Here is a 25,763-nt window from a genome sequence, read left to right on the forward strand (position 1 = left end):
ATTAAACTGTGCACAGATATCCACCCAACCCAGGTCTTTATTACACCCTTTCATCTCCACACATATCACCCACTCTTCACTTATCCACCTGATCACCCACCACTACCCCCCACTCCCAAAAACATCCAACTTGGACCTACTACTTACCAGTTTCAATTTTAATATTATAATCAACAAAGCTTGTGAATTCGAAGCCACCTTAGCTGCCTATGACCCTGACATAGCAGTTATAACTGAAACCTGGTAAAGCCACATATCAAGGACACTGAAGTTACCCCACATGGCTATTATCAGACTAGACAGGTTAAATAAAAGGGGTGGTGGTGTAGCTGTACTATTTAAGAATACCCTTAAAATGGAACAACTCTATTGCTCCCCACCCGACCTAGGATACACTGAAATCCTAACCACTCATCTTGAAATAAATCCTAATAAAGCAATTATCACCATAGCTGTCTACCTCCCTCCTGGTAACACCCTACCCATCATTGAATGCCTCCTTTCATGTGCATCCCTTAACTTCAATCAAGAAATAATTATTCTTGGTGATTTCAACCATGACTGGCAAACCTGTACATCCGATAACCCTACAAATTTCCTCAATCTCTACAATTTCACTAAGACCATAAATTGCCCTACATGTTTCAACAAACACACCAACAGACAGTCTATATTAGACTGGATTCTAACCAACACTCCCAACCTAAATTAAATAGCAGGCTGCCTTCCAGACTCTCTCAGTGATCATTCCCCCACTTTTCCTTACAGAAAACATGTACACACTCTACAGAACATGTACAAATACATTTGTTGCAAAAAAGCTACTCACCCTCAATTTTTAATCAGACCCTACAACAATTTGACTGGACACCCTTAAAATATCTCCAACTCGACCTAGCAGTACAATTTTTTAACTCTACCTTCCTTGACATACTCAATAACCTTGCCCCAATTAGAAAAGTTTGCACAAAATCCAAGCCTCTACTCTGGTTAACCAAAGAAACCAAGCTCTTACTTACACAAAGAGATAGAGCCTAGTCAGACTACAATACCACCAAATATATATCTAGCCTAACTACCTATAAACAGCTAAGGAATCTAGGGAAAAAAAACAAATCATAGCAGACAAGCAAAAGTACTTCCTTTCCTGCCAACAGGAACACCAACCCCTCCCCATAAATTCTGGGATAACATAAGCTATCTCCTAAGTCCAGGTCACTCCCATACCCCAACCCCAATAACCACTAACAACACTGAACCCATAGCAACCCAGATCAACTCCCACTTCATAAATTCTATTACCTCTCTTCTAGGCAACCATCCTACTACACATATTACACTCCCTACCATCTTCCCTGATAATCCTAACCCCTTTAGTTTTCTCCCATTCAAACAAGCTTCATAAAATCTATCCTAGCCAAACTTAAACCCTGCTCTCTAGCTGCAGACCAGCTCCCAAACAAATTCTTAAAATGTGCAGCTCCTTCCATTGCTTACCCCATATCTATCTTGATCAGTTGTTCAATTTCTGAGCATCATGTGTCTACTGTCTGGAAAATATCCCATATTATCCCACTCCACAAAGGTGGTACCTCCAAAGACCTGTCCATCTCCTGCCTCATCGCCATTCTATCCCCCAATGCCAAAATCCTAGAAACATGCATACACACACAGCTTCTCAACCATCTACTCTCAAATAATCTCATCCCATTCACAACATGGCTTTAGACCCAAACACAGTGCTTCCACTGCCCTAATCTATTTTACAAACACCATTCATCAACTACTAAATGAATGCCAGGCAGTCTCCTCTAGCTTTCTGGACATGTCTAAAGCCTTCAACACCATTTCCCACCAACTCCTACTCAATAAACTCTCTACCTATGGCATCAACCCACCTTCTCTGTCCTGGTTCCTCAGTTATATTCCAAATAGGCAGCAGGCCACCAAATCGCAAAATACTCTCTCTCCTCCTTCTCCACATTTCTGTTGATGTGCCCCAAGGATCTATACTAGGCCCTTTCGCCTTCATCCTATTTACAATTGATCTCAGCACAGCAACTAAACTAGCCACAACCGTCCAGTACACAGACGATCCTACCCTTATCTGCTCTGCCCCAAAACCCCAAGAACTTCAAATAAAAATGAATCATCCTTCCTAAGCATAGAAAAAATACCTCTCAGAACATGAACTAATTCTTAGCCCAAACAAAACCAAACTTATAATCTCCAAAAACAAAAAATCCAAACCTTGTATTGCCCCTCCATCAATCATTAATTTACTCCTCAAATGGCATCAAGATCGAACCCACAACTCATACCAAACTCCTAGGAGTCACTATTGATGAGAATCTAACTTTTGAAAAACATGTCTCCTTAATCAAAAAAGTGCACATCTAGATTGGCACATTGGATAGGGCCAAACTATACCTGTCCCACAACATCAGGCTTGCCACAGCCTATTCTCACCTACTTTCACACCTCCTTTATGGTTCCCACATACTCACCAAACTTTGCAAATCGGACCTAAATAATCTAGAATCCTGCTATCACAAAATTGCAAAGATTGCTTTGAATGCCCCACAGAGGTCTCACCACTGTATTGTGGTCTCTCAACTAAAATAGCTTGAACTACCTAAGCTTTTGGCTCTCAATCAACTATCAATGGTCCACAAAATAATTCACCTTCCCACTAACTTCCCTGCCCTCTCCAATCTCATCTGGCCAAATCTTAACCCCAGGACCCTGAGATCCACCAATAAATTTACACTAAAATTCACCAAATCCAATAACTAACATGGTGACTGTCTCTATTCCAATAAAATTACCAGATTATGGAATACTCTCCCTCCTGCAATTACGAAAAGCCCACACTATCACAAGTTCAAACAACTACTAATAAACTACCTAACTAACCAGTGGTGTTGCTCCTGCCTTACTGCAGGCTAATCCTCCTATCCACACTCCCTCCACTGCCTACCCATCCTGGTATTTCTTGTCACTATTGCTACAAATTCTCCCTGATCCCACTCTAACTAAATATTCCTTTATATTAATTTCCTCCTTGCTACCTTGCCAACACTGCTTACAGGAAACTGTTTACAATGTTAATTATCAAATCTCGAGTCAAACAATGTTATTCTGTGTATCAAATTTTTGCCTAAACTGTCTTATGTTATTCTAAGTATAAATTGTATATTAATGTCTTAAAATTACTGTACAGTGAACAAATGCTGTGTCTTACAATGTATATAGTGTACTGTTGTAGAGTTTTTCTCCCTGGGCCTCCACTGAAAATGGGCTCCTGGTCTAATCAGACTTTCCCGGTTAACAAATGTAATAAATAAATACATACATACATACATACATACCCGTTAGGATTACTTTGATTGTTATCACAAAAGAGCAGGTCATCACTGCACTCTCTAAAGCTTGACACACAGCATCTATGGAACCTGATATCCCAAGGTGCCTATTAAATAGCTTGAAAAATGACCTAGCAGACCCACTCAGATCTCTATTTAACCACAGTCTCCAGACAGGCTTTGTTCCAGTAGAGTGGAGGACAACAATAGTCATCCCTTTGCACAAGGTTGGGCCATCACTTGACCCAGGAAACTACCGACTCATAAATCTGACTAGACTGATATGCAAGGGTAATCATGGACCTTATCTACGATGACATGGGAAATCTCCAGACTCTCGACCCAACCCATTTTGGTTTCATCAAGAGCAGGTCTTGCCTGCTCAGTTTGGTGGACTTCATTGAGAAGGTTAGCAAGGCCATGGGTGAGGGTAAGACAGTGCATACCACCTACCTTGAACTGGCCAAGGTATTTGATACAGTATCCCACTCGAGAATTAGAGATAAACTCACAAAAACTAGTCATAACCTCATCTCCAGCAGATGGATTGCCAAATGGCTCACAGACCAGACATACTGCCAGAGTGAGGGAATCCACAACCAGAAGAGGCCAGTTCAGTAGTGGAGTACCACAGAACTCAGTGCTGCGACCACTCCAATATATCAAATGACTAGGCAAATATAGATGGCTTATGGTTGACCACATCTGCTGTTGACAACCCAAAAGATGTTGATACCCTACACAAAGGTCTGATGCTGTGGGGAGGGAGTGGGAAGGGTATTTAGGGTTAAGGAGCAAGAGGTAAGTTTTAGGGTTAGGAAATAATTGGATAATTTAGATTTAGGGTGTGATAAGGGATTTTAGGCTTTAAAATAGCAAGTGAAATTTTAGGCTAATGGATTGAGGACTCAGTTTGCAAACTGGAGGGAGTTTAACAATTACAGTTAGGGTTCTAGTAGGGCTATACAATTTTTAGGGTCAGGTGTTGACAATTAGACTTTGGGCTTGCAGGAGTTTGGTCACATCCATTTTTCAAGCAAGTGACAATGAGCAAATGTGTCGCTAATGGCATGCAAACACCTGTAGGAGACCCAGTATGTAACTATATACAGATATATGTATCCACATAAACATCTATCTATCTATCTATCTATCTATCTATCTATCTATCTATCTATCTATCTATCTATCTCTATCTATCTACCTAGAAATACACATACCCACTCACCCATACACGGTGTATCTAGGCATAGAATTCTACTCTACTGAGTGCGAATTTTGTACATTACACAGAGAAACCATGGCTTATTTATGCCATACTGTGTACAAAACTGTCTAAAGGAATAGCTCCAGTAAGAGTTTCATAGACTGAAGAAAGATCTTTTTAAACCACTTTGCATTCAAAGGAGAAATTTGCCCAATGATTAATGTCTTTGCCTCCCATGCACAAGGTGCAAGGTTTGATCTTCACCTCTAGTAAGAGTTTATTGATTAAAGGAATATAATTTTTTAATGCTCTGCGAGAGAGATCGTTTGGCACAGTGGTTAAGGTATTTGCCTCACATGCTCAAGGTTCAAGCCTGACCTCCGGCCAAACCCTGCTTGACACCTGCATGTTCTCCATGTGGCTCTGTGGGGGTCTTCCGCCAAGACATGCTGAGTGTTTCTATCTCTAACTCGCTCATGAGCTGAAGATATGGAAAATGACTGGAGAGAAAGTACAACTAATTACTCAGGGTTCGAGTACCCCAAGACAAGAAGAGGAGGAAATAGTCCTATGAGTATATAACAGTCTGACTGTGGAACTCCAGCAACATATTGAAAAGAAGAGTGCAGGACAAAGTGGGACATAGAAAAGACAGACTAGGCCTGGAAGGCATACTGGATGGCTAACAAAGAAGCTAAGAAGGGACGGCTTCTAGAAAGTGACTCAATAGGTGGCATAAAGAAAGTATCAGGTTGCAAGCCAAAGACAGAAAGATAAAGGAGGTAATCCAATAAAGCCTACATGGAGCTATTCTCCATGTAGGCATAGTGGCACAGCCCGTACATGGAGTTTGGAGGCAGAGCAATCCAGGAAACAAGACAGGGGCATGCACAAGCTTCCTAGCACTATGCTGCCATGGATGTGATCACGGAATGTAAATTACCTCATTTGCTTGTGGAAACCATGCAAATGAGGTTGTTTACTGATCCAGGAAGCAGACCATGTAGGAGCCATGTCTGCATTAAAAATGTACGCGGAAAGTAACCGCGTACCGAACTGGAAAAAAAAACGGGGCTGTGACAACTAAAGGTAAAGCATGAATTTGGTGCATTAGGCATGCCAATGGCCAAAACTATGGCCATTGGCATGTAAAACTGATGCAAAATGTAAAAAATCAAAAGCTTTTTTTTTTTGGCGCATATGCCATGTTTAAGCAGAGCGCAGCAGCACGCAAACCTGAGATCTTGCAAAGAATAACTTTAAAATAGTAAAAGGGGAGTATTAAAGGTAAAATGAATTTCCCCATTATACTGGCCATCATGCAGACTCATATAATGGCAGGTTATAGCGGTTGCTAAGGACATAGGCTCTCGTGTAGTACTGTAACTAGAGTATACTCAATTAGGTTTATGTAAATGAGCTAAGTTTACTGAATAGCAAAATGGGCCACCGTGTCCACAGGTACCCAACCATGTAGGGGCTACAATGTGGTGGTATAGGCAGAAGAGGCAGCTGACATGAAATGGGCATGTGTCATGGCTTTTGTAAGCACATTGGAGCTCAGTAGCTTCTGTTTACGCTCATCTAAGCACAGCTAAGCAAGGGTGTGTGTCTGAGGCTGCTTACCTGGTTTATGAAAAGCTAAATGTGGTCATGTACAGGGGAGGGCCCTTTCTGCTCAGTAATATTTACACTAGCTCCACGTGTTTGCGCAGAGCACCGTGGGGCTTAAAACTAGAAGAAATTGAAAATAAAAATAAAATAAAAGGTAATAGCAGATAGAAGGCAATCAACTATAAATGACTAATAAGGCCTCTGCCACTCACAGTGGGTCATTCAAACCCTACAATAATGTAGCTGGCAGGTGGAATGTATCATAGTCAGCCAATCACACAGGCATCTGCAGCATACCAGTATAAAGTATGCAAACACCCTTCAATCTGATTTTTCCTACATACTCAGCACCATTGGAGTACACACTTGGGAATTTTAACTGACAAAATGATAGGGGCTGCTGCTGCTTTGCTACATCTCTATGTGCTACAGACTGAGGGTGGTGATGAGGATGATGCTGGCAACCGGCCCAGACTAAGAAGAAGAAGAGTGTTCAGACCCAGGGTAACCATTCAGGGGTTACATGAGCTGGAGATAGTAGAGCACTACAGGGTGGACAGGGACATACTACAGCAACTCACCGAGCTCTCCCACCCTCACCTCAGACCCAGAGCCAACAGATGGTAACCCATCTCAATGGAAACAAATGTATGTGTAGCCTTAAGAATACTTCAGGCACTTTCCAATGACCTACAGGGGACATCATGGGGGTCTCACAGGCATCCACATCCAGGGTACTCCACCAGTTTCTGGATGTCATGCTAATACATGCCAGTGAGCACATTTGTTTCCCCAGCAGCCCTTAGGAGAGGACCAGCAATATGCATCTCTTCCAACATGTAGCACACTACCCAGAGTTACTGGGTGCCATAGACTACACTCATGTCCACATCAAAGCATCACCCGGTGAAGAGGGTACAGTCTAAGTCAATCGCAAAGGGTATCACTCCATCAACTGCCAGACCATGTGCAATGCCCAGGGCATTATCATCAGTGTGTGTGCTGGCAGCTCTGGCAGTTATTATGACTCCAACATCTGGCATGCATCACAGCTGCACCAGGCATTTGCCAGGGGGGACAACCATATGGCCATCTAGTGGGGGATGCTAGCTATCCACTGAAATCGTGGACGAGGACACCCATCAGAAATGCACACACACACACACACACACACACACACACACACACACACACACACACTGAAGAATGCCATAATGCAGCACACCCACAAACTAGGAACATCGTACAGTGTGTGTTTCGGCTGCTCAAGTCATGGTTCCACTGCCTTGACATATCTGGTAGAGTTCTGCAGTACTCTCCAGCCCCATGTCCACACATGTTCATAGTATGTGTCATGCTACACAATATGATCCTGCGGAAACAGTCGCTGCAGGAACATCACAGGTAAGGGGGACACAGCCCCCCACCATTGCCAAGGTCCCCACAGGCACAGGGGGACTAGGAGGAGGAAAGCCCTGAGCCTGTCCTGTAGGCAGAAGTAGGTGTTCCCAGTATGTCCTCACCTTGGCAAAAAGGCAACGTATAGCACATACACTGACACCTTAGGAAACCAGGTACTGACACCTCTCTCTCTGACTCGCACACACAGTAAAAAGGATGCCACACACATCACACTACCTGTACCTTACCATGTATAGGCTATGCACTGTGTGCATCCAACAGAGTCAGCCCTGAAGTATTGTCCTCACAACTGCTGCAGGCACAAAGAACGTCACTCTTCTTAACAACAAATGAATGGAGTAGTATGTTGTGGTAGCATATCTATGGTATCGGGATAGCAGCAGACAACAGACAGCTATATGGGACAACAGGAAATGTCCGCTAAATGCTAGCATCCTCAGAATATGCAGTAGTCCCCTAGGTGACAAATCTCACTGCAAGTATATGTGAGGGAACTAACAAACTGCGGGGTCATAGGTCACATGCATGGATGTCAATGTTGGAGTCCATTACACACCTCTCAGCCCCTCCCAGCAAGTCAGCTGTACGAAGCCATAAAGAAATGTGTGGCAAAACCCTACAAATAGGGACAATGATGAAATATTCCTCTTACAAACTTACACAGTGATAACACAGCAGGACTTGTAGTTGCATTAAGTCTCTGAACGGTAAAACAAGTCTGAAACTCAAATGTCTGTCATTACTTTCTAACCTTCGATCTTTAGTGATATGCCAGTATTCTCCAAGACAAGTTCAATACTATGCTAAATAGAACCAAAATGTAAAGCAAACATCTGGACAGTCTGTACAAATGTGTACATTTGAGAAGTATGCCCCCCTCCCCCCAACACACCCTTGTCCCCATAGCAAAGCTATAGCATTTATGTTTGTAGGGTAATAGCAGCAGAGCACACATTCCCAGGGCTGTCCCAATCAGCTTGATAACTTGTTGTATGTCCACAATATGCAGTGGTAAATGAGATATGTATATGCGTGGCTAATACTTTCAGGATGTAGGCAGCACTTACTGTTGGCTGTAGTGGCTTAGTGGTCTAAGTACAGTACTGTGGTTCACAGGGTCCATGTTTCAAGACTTTCTGTGCCAAGTATTTTGCATATCAGCTACACCTACTGCAGGAGTTGTACACACTGTCCAGAAGTCAATATCTGTTACTGCACTAAAGCTGGACAATTGAGGGACAGGGGGCCACACATATGGACAGTATACAGCTCAGAGTAACCTACACAGTGCCTAGTAGGACAGCAGGTTCCTGAAAGTCAGTGTACTGCCAGGTTATAAATGGCTGTCATCTTACTATGTCAGTACTGACAACAAGTCACTGGGCACCATCCATACCCCTGGAATGACAGGGTGTCACAGAAGAACCACAAGTATGCCTCATATATCTGTTCTGCTTGTCATAACATTGCATTTGCCTGCCAAACTATTTGCAAAACAATAAAGGTTGATGCGAAAACATCAATGTCAGACAGTAGAGAAGCAGACATCATACCCATAAAAAAAAGCAAGCTAATACCAAACTGGTCTCCCAACTGTCTATGTTTGGCAGAGCAATATTAACACCATGCTCCCATGTGGGGGCCTGTGTCTGACTGTCATATATGGGCCTGTCCAGATGTCAGTCTGTGATGGGTTGACAGCTATGGCCAATGTGTAGCCTTATAATAACATTGCAACACAAACCATCTGAGGACCACAGCAGATGTAGGGGTGCAGTGATGGACAACCTGCTAAACAGGTACACACAGAGGTGTAAAGTCCATAACTCTGTGTATGATGTTAAGACTTCTACCCCACTCACACCAGAAATACAAATACATAGCAGCAACTGTCGAAAAAGCCTGTGACTAGACTACAGAAGGACAAAGAGACACATATAAGGGGAAGGGAAAACACTGGCTAGAAAAATGGAGAATGTGCACACCAGAACAAATTGTGCAGTAACATAGGATCCCTGCAGTGTATGCAATCAATAAACAATACATACAACTACATAACACACATCCATATATCCTGCATATAGGGGTCCTCAACAAATAAAAACCCAAACAAAGGACACCTCAGAGGCAAAAACACATAAGAACTCCACAAACCTCCATACCACATACCATGCATAGTCCACACACCAATGTCTCGCAACCACTAAGGACTAAACATTTTGGAAATATAGAGTATATTTTAGAGCATTTATTATAACTGTAATTGCCTTAATATTACTACAACTCAAGTGCTCTAGGTTGCACTGCATCTGAAGTGTTTGTGTGTTTTAGCTGCTTTTCTGTATATATAGACTTCTCTGTATATGTAGACTAGCTACTTATTCTGCTGTGTTACTGCCTCTTAAATCGTTTTTCAGTTGTGAACTTGCTTTGCTTCATTTAAAAAGTTTTAAATTGCTAATTTTGTAGAGTTGTACTTGCATTTACTGTTTAGGACTACACACTCAAGTGTGTTAGCCCTTTCTGTGTTTATTTACTGTATTATTGCATTGTTTAGCCTGTTTCAACAACAAAAAAAAAATACTATCTTGTTTGCTCGTTTCCCACCTTTTCTAGCCAGTCCATATCCCAGGCTTTGCTTGTCTCAGAACTTTATTTTCTGTGCTCAGAGCTATCCAGACCTTGCTGTGGTAGAGGGAAGTCCTACTGCCTACCAGTGGGACTGGTGAGCATTGTACTGCCTATCTAATGCTAGAGGAGTGGTTTCCAACTCTGAAATTGTAATTTTATTAGCCTTTTTGGGCTGATTTCTATCCCTTTCAACTTTCTGGCTTAAAAATGCATGTGTTTGCACATTTTTCACATCATGCAGCACTGCAAGGCTACAGTTAAACTATTCCAGGTGCCAGAAAGTCTGCTCTTCAAATTTTCCCTTAAAACTAGCTGGTTTCTCAATAGTAGCACTAAAATCTGAACCCCTGTGACTAGCACTTGCTCTAGAACCTGCTAGAAAGCAATAGGAAGCCTGAAACTGATACAAACACTCAGCTCTCCTTGTCAATAAGGAGAAATTAAACAGCCTATAATTGCAAAGTACCTTGCAAAGGTAAGGGAAAACAGCTCCTAAACTTTACAAAAAAGCACCTAAACAGGCATGTCCAAGGGTCAGCTTCCGGTGATTTCTCTGTCCACCTGGTGAATCTGGGCATACTGGGGCAATGCGGCAACTGCCTCATGTACACAGACAATCCTCTCCTCCTACCACCCAACACTACAAACTGCGAAAGACGCACTTACATAGCCAAACTGGAAGCAAAACTCTCACCAGCCAAGATTGTGCTAGACAGTCAAGAGGAGAAGGTTAACACCTGCATTACACCTCAAGCAACACATAGACCTTCAAAACCCACACCATCAACACCCACACATAGCAACACTAAACCCACATATTTGGAGGCCCTTAACATTAACCTGCCCAAGCAACAAGAACCTCCAAAGCCAAAACGCAAACAAGCACCAGTCACAACCAAAGTGACACATAGCTCACAACACCAGTGTGCCACTCAACAACAGCCCCTAAGGCAAGACAATGTACCCAACACTTTAGTCATAAGTGACTCTATAGTCAGACACACTGATGTCCCACTTACTAGGCTGAACAAGGAGAAAATTACAGTCAGCTGTCTGTCGGGTGCCAGGATCCACCACATAACGCATGCACTCAAGTCACTCCATAACAAGTACAAATACAACTTTGTCATTGTCCATGTTGGAGTGAATGACTTGAGACGTACCTCCCTGGACTACATGAAAAGAGACATGGAAGAGCTCTTGGATCATGTGACCCAGGCGGGTATGACCCTAGCACTGAGTAGCATCCTGCCTTCACCCAGAATGATACCACATATAAGGACAAAATAATTGACTTCAACAATTGGCTAAGCTTCTGGTGTCATTCAAAGGCGATCCAGTATTTGTCTGCCTGGGAAGACATGATCGACAAACCACAATGCTTTGCTAGACATGGTCTGCACCTGTCATCCCTGAGATTCAGGTTACTGACTAAAGCTCTTGCCACCCCTATAGTGCCTTTCTTAGGCAAGGTTCAAAGGATAAAACCACCACCGTAACAGATACAAGCATGCAAAATCTGAAGGTAATGCTACTCAATGCTAGAAGTCTAAACCTCAAAATGCACTCTCTCGAGGCACTCCTAAAAATGGCGAACATCAATATCTGTGCAGTAACTGAGACATGGTTCAAGGCTCCAGAAAGCACCCCTGCAGTACCAGGCTACAATTCTTACCACACTTTTCGGCCACAAAACCAAGACTGAAACACTAAAGGTGGAGGAGTATCCATATTCACCAAGGATATTCACACCTCCAGGCGAGTTGCCCAACACAATGCATCTGAAATTCTCCAGGTGCAACTAACACTAGGTAAGACTGCAATCCAAATTGTAGCTTGCTACAGATCCCCCACCATGCCCCAAGGTTCTTACTACATCTTTCTAAACATACTGGAAAATATTAAGATACAACCAAACACCCTAATACTGGGTGATTTCAACTACCCTGCCATTAATTGGGAAAACTACTCGGGTACCAACTCCTTTTCCCAATGGTTCTTGGAATTCATAAATTCCAACGCCCTGAATCAACTAATCCATTGTCCCACCAGGGGCTCCAATATCCTAGATCTGGTCATTACCAACATGGGAGATAGATGCTCCACACCAGTGGTCACCCCCTCATTGGTCAGGTCTGACCATAAGCAAATCACCCTTGACATCCACATCCCACCCCCACCCCCCAGTAAGAAAACCTGCTTAAAAAACTTCTCCAAAGTCAACTTCATGCTACTGAAGTCAGAAGTGACAAACTTCACAACACCCACACAGACGGGATCTGGAAGTTCGACTGCAGAATCCTACACTAAGGCAATGACCGAGCACATCCACTCGTGCATGAATCGTGCCATCCCAAATAGAACCAAGATGCTCTTCTCCAAAAAAAGGAAGCCAATCTGGTGGTCCCCTGCTATAAACAAACTATACAACAGAAGGAAGAAACTGTTGAGGAAAAGAGGAAAATCCCAGGATGCAAAAAACTCCCTCACCAGCCTCAGTAAGAAGCTGAGATCCCCTCATAAAATCCTCAAAAGCTAGTTACAAAAATAAAATTGCCAAATATTCCAAAGAATCACAAGGCATGCTATAGTTATGTTAAGAATCTAAATGGCAATGCTCAGATCTGCTCTGAGCTACAACAGAATGGCATTAAATATACTGATCCCAAGGATACTGCCAATATCCTGGCAGATCAATTTAGTGCCAACTTCACCCCCCGCTCACCCCCTAAAGGGCCCATCTCAATACCAAAAGATTGCCAAATTCTGATAATCACGGCCACACAGGTAGAAACTGCACTCTCCAAAGCTAAGAATAAAGCATCCATGGGACCAGATGACATTCCAGGCTGTGTACTACATGAACTACAAAATGAACTGGCACCTCACCTAAGTGCCATGTTTAATCATAGCCTCACCTCAGGCTTCGTGCCCACTGAGTGGCACACAGCTACAGTTATCCCACTCCACAAGGGAGGATCCGCCTTGGATCCCGGGAACTACCGTCCCATCAGTCTGACAAGCCTGATCTGCAAAGGCATGGAACACATTATCATGGAACTTATAAACAAAGACATTGGCAACCTTCAAACACTGGACCCCACCCAGTTTGGGTTTGTGAAGGGCCGATCTTGTCTCCTGAATCTGATTGACTTCTTCGCATCAGTCTCCAGAGCTGTGAACGAGGGTAAGGCGGTCCACACAGCCTATCTGGACCTCGCCAAGGCCTTCGACACCATCCCCCACTCTGGAATCATAGATAAACTTACTAAGCTGGGCATAAATCCCTACATCACTCGATAGGTTGCCAACTGGTTTACTTACAGAACCCAGACTGTAAAAGTAGCCAACTCCAAATCCAGCTCCAGACAAGTGACAAGTGGAGTACCTCAGGTTTCAGTCCTGGGACCACTCTTGTTTGGCATCTACTTCTCTGAAGTACAGGCCAACACTAAGGGACTCTGGCTAACAAAGTTTGCAGATGACTGCAAACTGGGAGCCATTACTGAATCCCCAAATGATGTGGATATTCTACAAAGGGCCTTACAGAAACAGATGCCTGGTTCCAGAGCCATGGGATCAAGCTTAATGCCAAGAAATGTATAGTTATCCCCTTTGGAAAAAAAACATGTACCCATGAATTACCACATAGGTGGCAGGACACTAAACATTGAAAGTGTGATGAGAGACTTAGGGACACAGGTGGACAGTGGTCTCACTTTCGATAACCACATCACCATAACAGTCAGGAAATCCTTCTATGTGGCACACATCATCACTAAGGGCTTTTCACCCAGAAAAAAGGAGGTCATTGTCCCACTGTACTCATCCCTCATTAGACCCATTATAGAGTATAATGCCCCATTTGGTATGCACCTCACAAGACATCTGCAACAGCTGGAAAGGCCACAGAAATACCTCACTAAAAGAATCACAGGCCTAAAGCAGATGCCATATGCTGACCGTCTAAAAAAACTCCAGCTATACTCTGTGGCATATCGTCTACTCAGAGGCAATCTCTGCTTAACATACAAGGCCATGTCAAACCCTGAGCTATTGGACATGCCCCACTTAAAGAAATCCCAATCCCTCAGAACCACATGCTCCACGGATCTAAACCTTATCATCACAATGAACAAAACATGCTGGAGGGATAGGTTCCTGACCCAGAGACTCCCCATACTCTGGAACAGACTGCCCATACATGTCAAGCATAGCGCCTCATTGGCCCTCTTCAAAAGGAACCTTGATGATTGGATGGGAGATAGGAAATTCACCCCGGGGATCATGTCAGTTGCCCAGCTAGACAGGGGCCCAGAGAAGTAAATATTGTGGGAAGAAATATCCAGGGAATTGTTATGGCTAGGCTTGCATAGGCCTTAGGGCCGATAGCTTAGTACCAACCTATGAACCTATGAACCTATGAACATAAACCCAACATATTACTCATAGGAGACTCCATTGTGAGACACACAGATATGCCTCTCACCAGGTTGGATAAGGACAAAGTCAAGATTACTTATTTGTCAGGTTCCAGAATCCGCCATATCACACATGCACTCAAGTCTGTCCACAACAGGTACTGTTATGACTTTGTCCTAGTCCATGTCTCTGTGAACGACTTCAGACGTACCTCCCTGGACTATAGGAAGACAGACTTGATTGAGCTTGCTGAATAAGTGTCCCATGCAGGTATGTTCCTAGGCTTAAGCAGCATTCTACCATCACCCAGAATAATGCCTCAACAGAAACAGAAAATGATTGACATTTAACAATTGGCTTACTTTCTGGTGTCATCCCAGGGGGATCCAGTGCCTGACAGCCTGGAAACATATGACTGGCAGACCACGCTGCTTTGCTAGAGATGGCCTGCATCTGTCTCACTTGGGCTTCAGGTTTATGGAAAAGGCCCTTGCCTCCCCCATAGTGCCTTTTTTAGGGAAAGTCATGAGGTTGATACTACCAACATAAAACTCTCAACAAAATGCAAATTAAAGGTCATGCTGCTAAACGCTAGGACTTTAAACATGAAACTGCACTCATTGCAAGCATTCTTAACCCTGGAAGATGCTGACATTTGTGCAGTCACAGAAACCTGGGTCACAGCTGTGGAGAGCAACACAACTTACCTGGTCACTCATCCTATCACACAGCCAGACTGCAAAATATGGCCAGCAAAGCCAAAGGAGGTGGAATATAAATATATACTAAACAGACACACACCTCCAGGCTTGTCAAACAGTCTGATGCACACAAGACACTCCATGTGCAATTACCTCTTGATAAGACACCTATTCAAATTATAGGTAGCTACAGGCCCACATATGTGACTCAGGATGCCCACTCCACCTATCTTGACCTCTACAAATCTATCAAGATTCAACCCTTTACCCTGATCCTGGCTGACTTTAATTAGCCAACTATAGACTGGAAAAACTACTCAAGCCAGAACAGAAAAGCACAGAGATTCTCCCATTTTATAAATGCAAATGCCTTGGGACAGCTACTTGATACCTCCACAAGATGCAATACATATCTTGGACTTGGTAGTAACCAACATGATTAACCACTGCAGCACCCCTATGGTATCATCCTCCCTGGCAAGATCCGACAAAAAAGCAGTCACTTTTGATATCACCATCTCCCCTGACTCCCTTCTAGCTATGGTAAAAAGAAAAAATCTCCATAGTTGATTACAACCACGAGGGAAGGTATAAACAGCTGTGCAGCCCCCTCCCCCACTGTAAGAACAGGCACCAATGTCCAAATGTACACCAAAGTACTATATGAGCATATATATACAGATGCATGGAATCAGGAATACCTAACAACATCATCCACCACAAGGAAGAGTAAGCCTGTCTGGTGGACATCTGCAATAAAGGAACTATATAAAAAAAGAATAACATTCCTGTCCAGGACCAAGAAAGAGCAGGTGCCCAATTGGAAGCAATCTCTCCTTAGCCTGAACAAGCAAATAAGAGCACCAGTGAAATCCTCTAAAGGCAATCTCGAGTCCAAATTCCCCACATATAATAGAGGCAATCATAAGGCCATCTCCTCATATGTTTGCAGTCTCAAAGGAAGCTCCTAGATCTGTTCAGACCTGGTGGTCAAGGACACCACATACACAAATGCTGTAGATATAGCCAATCTACTGGCTGACAGATTCAGTGAAAACTTCTCCCCTCTGTCCCCTCATCAGTAAATCAGGACATCCCAAGTACCTTCCCCCCACACCTTATCTCTAAGGAAGAGGTCATCACTGCCCTCTCAAAGGCAAAAAAGACAGCCTCCATGGGACCCAACAACATCTCAGGCTGCATCCTGCATGAACTCAGGCATGAACTTGCAGCACCATTAGGCACCCTAGTCAACCAAAGCCTGAGTACTGGCTTTGTTCTAGCCGAGTGGAGGACAGCCACTGTCAACCCTTTACACAAAGGTGGAGCATCCACCGATCCAGGAAATTATAGACCCATTAGCCTAACGTGCCTGATCTGCAAGGCCATGCAACTGATTATCATGGACCTCATTAACAGGGATATTGGCAAACTCCAAATATTTGACCCCACACTGTTTGGCCTTGTGAAGGGGAGGTCTGTTAAATTATTTGGTTGACTTTTTTGAGGCAGCCACCAAAGCCATGGATGAGGGAAAGATGGTGCACACCACCCACCCTGACTTGGCCAAAGCCTTCAACAATATTCCCCACTTGGCCATAGTAGATAAACTTGGTCAACTAGGCATCAATCCATATGTTACCATATGGGTAGCAAACTGGCTCACTGATAGAACCCACCTAATCATATTAGGGGTAGCCAACTCAAGCAGTAGACCTGTAACGAGTGGCGTACCCCAGGGATCAGTCTTGGTGGCCTCTGTTATATGGGATATAATTCTCTGACGTGCAGGCCAAAACCAGTGGCCTATGGCTGACAAAGTTTGCAGATGACTGCAAGCTGGGCACAGTCATCAATTTCCCAAGTGATGTGGATGTCCTCCAAGAAGGTCTCACCCAAACAATTGACTGGTGCCAGAAACATGGCATCAAACTGAATGCCAGAAAATGCATCATCATCCCCTTTGGGGAGAGTGACATCCCCACATATTATCACATTAAAAACAATGTCCTACGTATACAATCAGTAGTGAGGGGATGTGGCCACCCAGGTTGGTAGCAACCTGACCTTTGACCACCATGTTGCTTCCGTTGTACGGAAAGTTTTCTACATGGCCCACCTCATAAGTAAGGGTATGTCATCCAGGGACAAAGAGGTCATAAGATCCATGTATTCTACACTTATAAGGCCAATTATTGAGTACAATGCCCCCTTTGGCATGTACCTCACAAAGCACATGCAGCAGCTGGAAAGGCCACAGAAGATCCTCACTTGGAGAATCCAGGGCCTCAAACACCTACCCTACACAGACAGGCTAAAAGCACTGTCCCTCTACTCAGTTTAATACAGACTCCTCAGAGTTGACCTCTGTCTGGCATACAAAGCCATCCCTATCCTGCCTTAATGGGACTGCTGCATATCTGGAAGTCAAGCTCCACTTGAGCAACCTGTAGGTACAGTATCAACCTGGTCTGTGATATCAGTAGGACTTGTTGGCATGACAGATATGTGTCCCACAGACTCCCCCATCTGTGAAATATACTCCCTGTCCATGTTAAGCAGAGCGACTCAATAGCTCTTTTAAAGTGCACCTTGGATAACTGGATGGGAAACAGAAAATACACTCCTGGGATTCCACCTAAGTCCCTGCTGGACAGGGGCTCTGGGTGCTGAGATGTCTAAACATGGGCTACACTCTTGTCTGCTATGGTTATAAGGGCATCAGGGCCAATAGCCTAGTAACCTCCTATGAACCTATGAACCTATAAACAAATATTTGTCAGCGGTTCACCACATTACTCTATACTGCTCTGCCACTGACATACCAGGAAATCACAGTGCTATGTAGAATATACCACACATATTATGGAAAACTCTGCTCAGTCCAATGCACTCTAGGATACCACACAACCAGGAGATCCCCAGCCAGTATATCACTGAGGTATTGGACTGTTTACACAGCGTCATCAGCCATTCAGCTGTAGCCATACCTTTTAACTGCCCAGGTTTTCACAGAATTTCCAGAGTTTTAGCTCATATTTTTGGTCTGTTCCTCATAAAATTTGTATTTTTCTGGTAAATCACTGGGATGATCTGAGGATGTATGTCAGTAAATAATGACATACATTTCAGTTTCAGACCACATATCCTTCAGAAAATGTATGCTAAAACAAACCTTGTTACTCTAGCAACTCTCTAAGTTTATAACAGCAATATGTAAACTATGTCCCTATTTCTGGGCCATTGTCACCCCATTTTGACAGGCTTTGTCCAGGTTTCTTGCACTAAGAGGCTGACAGGTATGGTTGTAGCACACAAAACCCTGGACCGGAGTACAGCTATCTCTGAAATTGACTCCCACTCCTACTATAGAACATCATACTGGGCATGCTCCTACACTTAGAGAATTACAGCCCATGTCTAAACCCACATTGGATTATACAACTCTATTGTGCATATATGTCTTTGCATACAGACAGCTTTGTACACCTTAACTGTCTCTCCCCCACCCCCATCACACAGGATTACCCTCAGATATCTGTAGGTGGCCTACATGTGATATATCTGCATCTGTTGAGTCTGACACACATTCATATATATGGGCAACATATACAAATACATCAATCATGCACAGCAAAAGACAGGGGTAGAGACAGACAGGCAGTGACAGAGACAGAGAAGGAGACACAGAGCGAGAGAGCATCATAGAGAGAGAGAAAGAGAGAGAGAGAGATACCCTGAAAGGCACAGAGTGATGTCCTGCTGCAGACAATCGCACACCAGTTGTAACTAGTGGCATATGCCAGTATGAAGATGAGCTCCATTGTGTAATATTAGTGAGGTAGTGGTTGTATTCTGACATCACCTGTCTTTGTGTGTGTGTGTGTGTGTGTGTGTGTGTGTGTGTGTGTGTGTGTGTGTGTGTGTGTGTGAGAGAGAGAGTGTGTGTGTGTTTGTAGGTTAATGTATTTTGAGGCCTTTCACACCCAGTACACTTCCCATTGCCCTACTTTACAAGGCCTGCTGATGTCATTGTCATTCACCTTAGAAGTACCTTTGGACACTCTGCAGCTCTATACGCTATGTGGCGCATTCAACAACTACCTAACACTATAGTACCAATAACTAGATAGGTAGGGGTTCTAATCTCAGCACTGGCAATTTTGTGTGTGTGTGTGTGTGTGTGTGTGTGTGTGTGTGTGTGTGTGTGTGTGTGTGTGTGTGTGTTTGTAGGTTAAAGTATTTTGAGGCCTTTCCCATACAGTACACGTCCCATTGCCCTACTTTACAAGGCCTGCTGATGTAATTCACCTTAGAAGTACCTTTGTACACTTTTCAGCCCTATAAGCTTTGTAGCATGTACGATAACTATGTAGCACTGTAGTACAAATAACTAGATAGATAGGGGTTATAATTTCAATACTGATAACTGTGTGTGTGTGTGTGTGTGTGTGTGTGTGTGTGTGTGTGTGTGTGTGTGTGTGTGTGTGTGTGTGTCTGTTCCACTCTGTTGCCTCACCCATTGCCAACCTAGTCAGGGCCCCTACAGATGTCATGCACCTTACAAGCATAGCTACACATTTTCTAACACAAAGGTACTGTGGCACATGCAATAGTCATGTCAGTCTGTATTGTACATAACTAGATAGGTAGGTCATCCAATTGGGAAGTGTCAACTCTGTGTGCATGTGTCTTTCAGTGCATGTCCACATGCAGCAGTGTGTATGTGTTCCAGATGGCTCTACCATGTTAAGGCCCTGTGGACCCCCCATTGGCAATCCTAACACCCCTTGCAATTGTCACCCACTTGAACAGTAGTGGCAGATACTGCAACACTATAGTAGCTCTGTGGTGCTTGTGTTATGTATATAGCACTATCATTTGTAAAACTAGGCAGACAGAGGTTCTACTATCAGCAAGGGCAGGTCATGAGTGTGTGTGTGTGTGTGTGTGTGTGTGTGTGTGTGTGTGTGTGTGTGTGTGTGTGTGTGTGTGTGTGTGTGTGTGTATCCTTTTGCAGCTGTCTGTGTTATGGCCACCGGCATACCTCTCAACCCCTTACAGAAAGACATCTGGTTAAAGACATATGGAAAAGTGGGCCAAAGACCAAACATTGAACACAACCATCACATATCACTGTGACACTCATGAAAAGTAGATACAAGAACAGGTTGTGCATTTCAATGCACTTTCCAAAGGGTAGGTGTTGTTACATGATAATATCCATCATTAATCTGCAATGTTAGTCTGTCATGATTTTCCAACAGTTTGCCAGAAAACCACAATGTTATGACAGACGGAAAGAAACTATGTCAAACATCAGGACAATCTGGAGACATATGCAGAGGTCACAGGTATGGCCACCATCTGTACCACCCTGCAGGGTGCAGTCCATGTTTGGCAAGGTGTGACCTGTGACAACAACTGAAAGAATAAAGAGGTTCTGAGAGTGTAGGACAACAAACATTTCATACAGTTGTCTACTGATTGCATAGAGCAGGTATTGCACATCGAAGTACCTTAATGTTATGACAAATAGCATAAGCTAAGGTAATGTCACACAAATAAGGTGTCATATTAGCAAATCAAAGCAAGTCCTGTGTGTTCCATTTGCCGTGGGTATGGTATGTCCTGCCAGCTTTCACATTACAAGATGTGTCCGCCAGTCCACATTTGATAAGGTGACAACCACAATCTGTGTTGCCTATGTGTGTGCAACATGTAGATATGTGAAGGCCCTGTGACTACCTGCTGCCCCCAATAACCCACATGTATATAGGCATGAATGCTAACTGCCACCACCCACATACGTAGGTACAGCCTAAGGCTGTGTCAACTATAAGTACTGTGCAGTCTGCCATTGAGCCATAAACTGCTAACACACTGCAGTGGGCTGTACAGTGGGTATGGAATGGTGTCAAGGTCCTAGCCTCAAGCTGAATGCAGACAACAGTGTCAGCATGCCATGCAACAAGGACATGTCCCCAGTATTTCCACATCAGCACCAACACCATAAACACACAGACTGCAATGACAGACCTGGGTAGTCAGGATGGCAACAATGCTGCATGCAGGCAACAAGTAGTGGCAGTGGTCAGGAATTGCTTGTATGTGGTTCACCACATAGGTAAAGGGACCTTATCCAGACAAAAGGTGGACATTACCTCTGAATAGTCCTCAGTCAGTACACCAATAAATTAGCAACATGCACCTATGCAGACATCTGCAGAAACTGTAAAGGCTATGTTAACAGCCACAAAGGTCAGCCATGGCACTCAACACCTGTTCCACGCAGACAGTCTGTAATCATACTGCCCCACTGGTTACTGGTCAGGTTGTCCACAGGTGTCTGTGACATGCCAAGATGGCAATGTTGTGCTCAGCCCTGCCCCAGGTACGACAATATAACTCTGTGCACATTACCAGCATGACAGGCTTGACTCACATATGAGATATCAGAAACACATACTGGAGATCCAGGTTTGGCTACCAGAGCCTGACTTGTGTCAGGACTACACTCCCCAAACATGTTAAACACAGTACCATGCATACCCTCATCAACTGCATCAAGGTTGAGTGGATGTGAAAAAAATACCTCTGTCCCTGGGGTTCAAACTATGTCCAGCAATAATCAGAAAAAAACAGAAGCAAGTGGTGTCAAAAGTCACAAATAACATCCAGAAAAGCACACCACAAAGGAAAGCACCCAAGAGCGTAACTCTTGTGCAAGAAGGCAATCTTTAATCCAAATGAATGCACCGACCAGTACAAATATGTTTTCATCCTCAACAGACTTCATGAGATAACCCACACAACTCTATCCTCTCTAATATATGTACTACTGACAATATCACAAACCAATCACAGTTCTTATTCAGTCATCCCTAATTAAAATAATAAAACTTCAATGAATGACCTAAACGTCTCAAAACACATCAAAAACATATAAAATGCTTTTAAAAGTCCTATTATTAATACATAAATAAAAACATCAATAAATAACCTGTCAAACAATTATTCTAAAATTGCTAGTGCTGTAAAAATTCTCATACATTATTCACCCTTTAGTGGACATTTAAAATATGACAACTCTTTAGAAAAGCTTCATGTCAAAAGACAACAGAGGTTGTCTTCCTAGTAGGAATATAGAGATTTTGGTGGACTCTTTTTTACAATTGTAACTCCACAGGTGTGATATATTTGCCTGTTTGTGGTCCATGTGGGGCATTTTATATTGGAAAAACTGAAAGGAGGTCAAGAACCCATATTTATGAGCATTATGGGGTATTAGTACTAAAAAGGATAGGAATGCCCTTTATAAACACAGCAAAACCCTCAAAATGGCAACGTTCACGTTTTTTATTCTAGAAAAAATTCCTGTGGACTTGAGGGTGGGGCATGGGAAGGCAAATTGAACTATAGAGAGCTGTTTTGGCAAATAAAACTTGAGGTCAATAGCTTCCCTGGTCATATTAATATAGCCTCAGTGTTAAAATTAAGGGCTGCTAAACTTTAAGTACTAATGAGTACTGGCAGTTCATTTATTTTTTAAAATGAATCTGTTCAAAAGTCAATATTTGTTACTGCAGGAAAGCTGGACAATGGAGGGACAGGGGGCCACACGTATGGACAGTACACAGCTCTGAGTAACCTACACAGTGCCTAGTAGAATAGCAGGTTGTGACACATCAGTTTAGCGCCATGATATAAAGGCTGCCACGTTACTGTGTCAGTACTGACAACAAGTCATTGGGCGCCATTCATGCCCCCTGGAATGACAAGGTTTCACAGAATGCCCACATCTATGCCTCATATATCTGTTCTGCTTGTCATAACATTGCATTTGCCTGGCAAACTATTTGCAAACCAATAAAGGTTGATGTGCAAACATGAATGACAGACAGTTGAGATGCAGATGTCATACCCATAAGAAAATGCAAGCTAATACAAAACCATTCTACCAACTGTCTACATTTGGAAGAGCAATATTAAGACCCTGTCCCCATGTCTGGGCCTTTATCCAACTGTTATATATGGGCCTGTCCAAATGTCTGTCTGTAAGAGTTTGAGAGTTATGGCCAATTTGTAGCCTTATAATAACAGTGCAACACAAACCATCTGACAATGATGCACAACCTGCCAAACAGGTACAGCCAGAGGTGTGAGGTCTATAACCCTGTGTGTGATGTTACAGCTTCTGCCCCACTCACACCATAACTACAAATACATAACAGCAGCAACTGTGGACAAAGGCTGTGACTGGACTACAGAAGGACAAAGAGACACATATAAGGGGAAGAGGAACCACTGGCCAGACAAACATAGAATGTGCAGACTAGAACAATTTGTGCTGTAACACAGTTCCCTGCAGTGTATGGAGTCAGTAAACAAATGTCTGTCAGTGCTTCCTCACATTACTCTATACTGATCTGCCACTGACATACCAGGAAATCACAGTGCTATGTAGAATATACCACACATATTATGGAAAACTCTGCTCAGTCCAATGCACTCTGCACCCATGCCAGGACATGACTCAGTTAATAAGGATAGCACACAGCCAGGAGATCCCTCAGCCAGTAAATCACTGAGGTGCTAGACTGTTTACATAGGTTCATCAGCCAGTCAGCTGTAGCACGCAAATCCTGGACCGGAGTACAGGTAGCTCTGGTCTGGAGTCCCACTGTTACTGCTGAAGGTCATACTGGGCATGTTCCTACACTTAGAGAATTACAGCTCATGTCTAACCCCATATCTGACTATAGAACTGTGTTGTCCGTATATGCCTTAGCATACAACAGCTATGTACACCTTAACTGTCTCTCACCACCCCCATCAGAAAGGATTACCCTCATCTATCTATATGTAGTACATATAAGATATATCTGTATCTGATGAATGTGATATACATACATATATATATAGGTAACATATACAAATATTACAATTATAGACAGGCAGACACAGAGGGAGAGAGAGAGAGACAGACATAGACAGAAAGAGACAGGAAGAGACAGGAATAGACAGAGAGAGAGAGAGAGAGAGAGAGAGACACACCCTGAAAGGCATACAATGAGGTACTGCTGCAGCCATTTGCACACCAATCGGTAACCAGTGGCACATGCAAGAATAAACGTAAGCTTCATTGTCTAATAATAGTGAGGTAGGGGTTGTAATCTCACATCACCTGCCTTGTGTTTGTGTTTCTGTATCTATACAATTTACAGCAGAATACACATGCCCAACAGGCCTATGTCTGTGCAATGGTTAGCCATTTTATTGCCCTGATACTAGTGTCATCCACAACAGTGGCCTACCTGGCAGCAGTTACTGATGTCATCCACTCCAACAGCAGTGTCAGGCACTCTTCATATGAATCAGCCTTGTGGTGCATGTGATAAGTATGTAGTACTATAGTGGTGACAGTTAGATAGGTAGTCGTTCTAATCCCAACAGTAACAAGTCAGTCTGTGTGTGTGTGTGTGTTCATGGATATTCCATTGTGGCTGTCTGTATTTGCTGCCTATGTGTGTGCAATGACAACACATTTTAAGGCCTGTTCCACCCTATTAACCCACCGTTGCACTACTGTGTGGGCCTGTACATGTCATCCACCTTAGAAGCAACATTGGATACTCTACAGCCTTATAAGCTCTGCTGTGGCCCATGCAATAAGTACATAGCACTATAGTACATACAACTAGCTAGGTAGGAGTTTTAATTTCAACACTGATAACTGTGTGTTTGTAGGTTAAAGCATTTTGAGGCCTGTTCCACCCAGTAAAACTCCCACTGCCCTACTTTACAAGGCCTGCTGATGTCAATCACCTTACAGGCACTGTTGTACACTCCTTACTTATATAATCTCCGTGGTGCATGCACAAAATACATAGCAATATAATACATGTAACTAGATATGTAGGGGGTTCTAATCTTTCAAGTATGTGTCTGTGTTCATAGGTTAAACCATTCTGAGGTCTGTTCCACCCTATAAACCACCCACTGCCCTACTTTACAGGGTCTGCTGATGTTATCCACCTTAGATACAGCATTGGACACTTTGCAGGCATAAAAGCTCTGTGGCGTACTCAATAAATATGCAGCACTATAGTGCAATAAACTAGACAGGTAGGGGGTTTAATCTCACGACTGCCAACTGTATGTGTGTATGAAGCATATCCCCTGTGGGTGGGTGTGGGTTGGTTATACCCTCATGACACCCCCATTGCATTAACTGACATGGTCTGCTGATGTCATCAACCCCAGATGCATTTTTCACACTCTGCAGGCCATACTTCTCAACTGTATATGGTTTTGAAGAATGTCCAGATGATTGCCTCATATACTGTGTGTCATAAACGTATGGTTTCCTGGCCAATCATTGGCAAAGCATTAAGCTGA

This window comes from Protopterus annectens, chromosome 7.part0 (assembly GCF_019279795.1).
Source record: "Protopterus annectens isolate FY-2018-M chromosome 7.part0, PAN1.0, whole genome shotgun sequence".
Lineage (NCBI taxonomy): Eukaryota > Metazoa > Chordata > Ceratodontiformes > Protopteridae > Protopterus > Protopterus annectens.